Source organism: Salvia splendens, chromosome 13, assembly GCF_004379255.2.
Source record: "Salvia splendens isolate huo1 chromosome 13, SspV2, whole genome shotgun sequence".
Classification (NCBI taxonomy): Eukaryota; Viridiplantae; Streptophyta; class Magnoliopsida; order Lamiales; family Lamiaceae; genus Salvia; species Salvia splendens.
The window spans coordinates 32,868,352-32,874,351 of NC_056044.1; positions in this window are offsets into that span (position 1 = coordinate 32,868,352).

A 6,000-nucleotide genomic window follows, 5' to 3' on the forward strand; every position below is an offset into this window, starting at 1 on the left:
GTATGCATTACAGGGTTATTATTGACATTTGACGGAAAAGTAACTGCCACATTTTGGTATCTGCGAATAATGCACCACATGGTCACGAGTAATGCATATAATTGACTATATAATGCACAATATGTGAACTGCAATGCATACGAATAAGATGTACTATGTTATGATGTTTGGACACACGTTTCTTGTTTCCCCTAAGGGTTTTATAAGCTTAGGGGCTAGGGTATAGTACGTAGACACATATGTAATCTTCACATGGTAACGAGTAATGGATATAATTGACTATATAATGCACAATTTGTGAACTGCAATGCATACGAACAAGATGTGCTGTGTTATGATGTTTGACACACGTTTCTTGTTTCCCCTAAGGGTTTAATAAGCTTAGGGGCTAGGGTATAGTACGTACGCATTAATAACAAATTATAAAACGATACGAATAATTCACCAAATTGAGTAATGGATGTTATTAACTATATAATGCACAATATGTGAACTGCAATGCATACGAATAAGATGTACCATGTTATGATGTTTGACACACGTTTCTTGTTTCCCCTAAGGGTTTAATAAGCTTAGGGCTAGGGTATAGTACGTAGACATTACTAACAAATTGTTGTTATTGGAATATACGTATGTGCATTATTTGGTTTAGGTAGTGCATTATGTAGATGTTAATTGTCATTATCTCAGTATATTATGCATTATTAGAGGTATTGTGTATATGGGTTAATCAACGGATTGAAGATTACATACGTGCATTTAGTAATGTCTACGTACTATATCCTAGCCCCTAAGCTTATTAAACCCTTAGGGGAAACAAGAAACGTGTGTCGAACATCATAACATGGTACATCTTATTCGTATGCATTGCAGTTCACATATTGTGCATTATATAGTTAATAACATCCATTACTCGTGACAATTTGGTGAATTATTCGTATCGTTTTATAATTTGTTATTAATGCGTACGTACTATACCCTAGCCCCTAAGCTTATTAAACCCTTAGGGGAAACAAGAAACGTGTGTCAAACATCATAACACAGCACATCTTGTTCGTATGCATTGCAGTTCACAAATTGTGCATTATATAGTCAAATATATCCATTACTCGTTACCATGTGAAGATTACATACGTGTCTACGTACTATACCCTAGCCCCTAAGCTTATTAAATCCTTAGGGGAAACAAGAAACGTGTGTCAAACATCATAACACAACACATCTTGTTTGTATGCATTGCAGTTCACATATTGTGCATTATATAGGCAATTATATGCATTACTCGTGACCATGTGGTGCATTATTCGTAGCGGTTTCCAGCCATTATTAGATTACTATTGTACCCTCATAATGCACAAAATAGGACAAATAATGCAACACGGGATTAATTACCCAATGTTGATCTTGACCGTCCATTTCTCTAATCTAATGGCTGATATTAAGAAGGAAAAAGGAGGAAATATAGGAAAAGGAAATGAATACATCCATATATATATATATATATATATATATATATATATATATATATATATAGTCCCATTATTCACAAATCCACTCTTAAAGACCGAACCACCGAACCATACCAAATTGGGGTTTTTTGATCTAGTTTTTTATGGATGAGAGACACAAATTTATCAATTATTTTCGCCTTCATCACGAGTCTATTTTAATTCATCCGAAGGTAAATAAGTCATACTAACATGTCACGAAGATTTAACTTCATTCCAGTAGATTTTTACTTCATTCCTGTACGTAAATGCGGTTTCGCCGTCGCGTGTCGTTTTTTCTCTCTACAATATCTATCACCACCGCCACAACGCTGATTGTAACATCCCAAATTTTTGTGACTCTTTTTATACGTTATTGGAATTTTGGAATTTATGAAACTTTTGTTTCTATGTGATTAAGTGATTTGCGTGAAATAAATTGTCGTGGTTAATGTGGATGATGAGCTTGAGTTTTTATAATTATTTCCAATGTGGGGAAATAATTAATAGGATCATGCATTTATTCTTTCTCAAGTCAATTCATTGAAATATTCGGCCCTCCCTAATTATTGAAATAGTACTTCTTTTTGTGGATTTAATTAATTATTTTGGGACATTATTCCAAATTAAATCCAAACCAATGGACCCTAAATTACACTACATGAAATTCGAACTCCATCCCTTTTTCCTTGGGAGTTTCGAAAATCTCCAATAGGAGATTGGATTATTTTTCATTTGATTTAATTGGTGCTTTATTGACTCTCTTTTTTTGAATTTAATCCAATTAAATCATGTTATATTTTATTTCTTCACCCCAAAATAAATAGAGAGTTGGGATTTTTGCCTTGGCTATTTGAGCCTAGTTTTTCGGCCCACTCCAATAAATTTTGGGAGAATATTTTATTTGTTTCCTAATTTGTGGGATCCCTTTTTATTCAAATAAATTCATATGTCTAATTAATTGGGGATGTGAATATTTTTCTTCTACTTTTCCCCCATATCACACGCCCCTATGCAGTATTTTTCTTGTGGGAATTTAACCAATTGTTGCCTATTTTATGGGAGCCTTTTCCTATAAAGAAATTACCTAATTTAAATCCTATTATATTTAATTGGGGATTTAAATAATTTCCTTGTGCTTTCCCCATCAAATTTTCGTCCACTACACTATTATTTCCTACTTGGAGATTTAATTTATTTGTTTCCTTGTATCCATTATTTTTATTTCCTAAGTTGTGGAATTATTTCTCTCCAAGTAAATACCAAATAATTCCTTATTAATTTTTCAGCCATGATTTCCGAAAATTTGGCTCTTCATAATTGTGGGATTTTTATTCATTAACCTATATTTTAATTTTCCACAATTTATTTATTTAATTCATTCATGGACTTAAACCTAGCAAATAAATACCCATTTATCAAACCCTAGCCCCCATTCCCTCAAAAAAATTTCGCCCACTCCTCTCTCTCCCTCTCCCACACGGTTCTTCATCTCTCCCACTCTCCCATCTCCAAAAATCTCCCATCCAACCCTTGTTCTTGCAATCCGTTGAAGTTATTTTCGAGAATCTCCGACGAGTCGCTTCGTTCATCGTTTCTACCGATTCGTTTTGTGTCAAAGAAGGTATATTGCTCACTTTTTCTCATCCTGTCCGTTTTAACCATGTTCTTGAGTCCTACATGCATGTAGAGGGTGTATGTTCGATAGATCGCAAGTTTTAACGTGAGGGACAGTGTGTTTCGTAAGAACTTGTTGTTTTTGCGTTGTTGAGTGAAATCATGTGTGTTGGATCGAATTATTTGGTGAATAATATGAGTTTGTATGCAAATATGTGTATGAGGAACGTGTAAGCATGACTATGTGTTTTCGAGCATGAAAAATCGGTGGTTGTGTTGTGGAAGTTTTAAAAACCCTATTTTCGAACTTGAACCAGAAATCTGTGATGCACGACCAGTGATTTATGATCTGTATTCGACCCATCAAACGAACGAATTTTGCTATGAAATTTTTACTGAGTAAACTTCAAGGTGTTTTCTGTGTCTTGTGTGAATTTCAGCCCTTTTTACTGAAAAATGAGTTTTTAATAAATTTTTGAAGTTGACTGCGCAAATTTGCCAGAAACTTGAGTTCTCGCCATGAATGTTTCGTTTTCTGTTTGACTGACCAAATGACCTCTGATTGATATGATTCTTGAACTATATGAAAATATGAAGTGTCTTCTGAGTCGTGTTAAATTTTCAGCCTTTTTGGGCATTGGATGAATTTATGGTGAAATTTTCAAATGAACTGCGCAAATACTGTCAGAAATTGTATGTTCCGACCAGAGAGTTTAATATGTGATATGACTGACTAAATGACGTGATTTCGGTGTGAAAGTTTTCATGGATGAACTTGAATGTGTCCTCTGTATTGTGACCAAAATTTAGCATCTTTTGAGGTCGGGTGAATTTATAGTGATTTTTACAAAACGGTCGCGCAGTTCTGCCAGTTTTCTGCCTGGTTAAAATGACACTTATTTTCATGTTTAAAAGTATTATATGATACATGTATGTCCAAAGAATGTGTTTAAATGATGTGATCACGTGTGATAAATCGAAATGTGTTACGATGTGTTCTCCCATCTTTGTGACGTATGTTGGGACGGAAATTTGAGAAAAACGACGAGAGAATCGATAGGACATGCATAGTAATATGTTGTTGTGGGAAGCTAACTGTGTTGTCTTTGACAAGGGTGTTGTGTAGTCGTGAACTCGAGGATCGAGAGTTGCTAAGTTCGGTTGTGAATTGCTAAGAGAACGAGGTGGGCTTTCTTTTCAAACCTCTTTACTTTTCCGAAAAATATTATGTGGAGATATAAGGGTGGTTTAACTGTTATGTCATGCCATGTTGTTTTTGTTATGAGATTGTGTGCCTGATGCCTAGTTCGTATGAGTTTACTCCGTTAGGCTATATGGCTGTGTTGTGAAACGAATTCGGGTCCGAGTAGGGCCGTAAACCCTATCGGGCTGTGTACATTGGTGGGATCGTGAGCCGTCCTTGCAAGTCGGCCGGTCTCGTGGGTGAATAATGTGGCAACACTTTCGTCGCACTGTGATTGCGATTGATGGATTGATGTGAAAAGTGGGGAGATAAATTGTCTGGCCAGACTTGAATTTTTTTGTGTTTCTCGTGATATTTTCTTACTACATAAAACTCGAGATCACTGGTATGGATGACATAACTTATTAAAATGTTTTCGGCATGAGCCCATTAAGTACAACAAGTACTCAGCCCTGCATATTATTTTCTTATGTGCAGGTTGAGCGAGATGTTGCGGTGGATGTTGAGCTGGCTTAAGTACTTAGGATGCGTTGTGTCGTCATACATAGGCGTCGTCCTTGACTCTCCTTAAACCGTATTTTCCGCTGCTATAATTTGAACTATGACTCAAGACTCTATCTTTCCTTTATGTTTTGTGTTTGAACATGTATGGTGGTTATGAGTTTTAAACAAGTGTTTACGTTGTCTTTTGAAAATGGTACTCTTCGAGATTTAAGTTAAATGTTTGTTTTACTTTAGTTATTAATTGTTGTATTTCTTAAGTCTAATTTTTCCCGTTGTCCTTTTTAAAAGTATTTTATCTTATGTCTTTTCAAAAAAAAATATAACCTTAAAATCTTTAAACTAAGTTGTTTTCCTTTCTTAAGTTAATTAAGTTGTTCTTTTTAATTTGTTATCCATGCATGTCGGTCACGATCGCCGCGTTGTGGTACCCCTTGTATAGGCGGTCGTGACACTGATATGGTGTAATAAACACGTGGAATGATGTAATAAATTATTGGAATGAAGTATGTGTATAAGCATTTGAAACCCTACTGGAATGAAGTAAAAACCTTATCCAATGAAGTAATAACGTTTCTGAATGAAGTAATAAACGCACTTGAATAAATTGCATTTTTTAATCTAAATAAAGTAAAAACTCAGGTCAATGAATTCAAATGAAACATATGTTGAATCATTTCAAAACCTACTGGAAGAAAGTAAAAACATGTTGTAGTTTCAAGGTATTACGTAAGTAATAAACCTATACAATGAAGTAAAATGGGCTTGTAATGAAGACAGAAAAATTTACACAGCAACACATCTCATCAAAAAAACTATATCTAATGGCCCAGATTTGGTCTCTAGTTCGGTCTTTAAAATTGGTTCGACATTGATCACAACTATATATATATATATATAGGGTAGTGTTAAACTCCTTTTCTCCCCTTAGATTTAAGTTCATTCTTAATCTGGACCGTTAGATCTCATTTATCAACGGTCCAGATGATCTGCATTATTACACTATAATGGTGCATTATTACACTATAATGGTGCATTATTAGTCGGTGTGCATTATTTAACTGAAAATCTGCATTATTACACTATAATGGTGCATTATTAGTCGATGTACATTATTTAACTGAAAATTTGCATTATTAAATGACACGTGGCATCAATCTAACCGTCGGATGACAAAATCGTGGGGCTGAG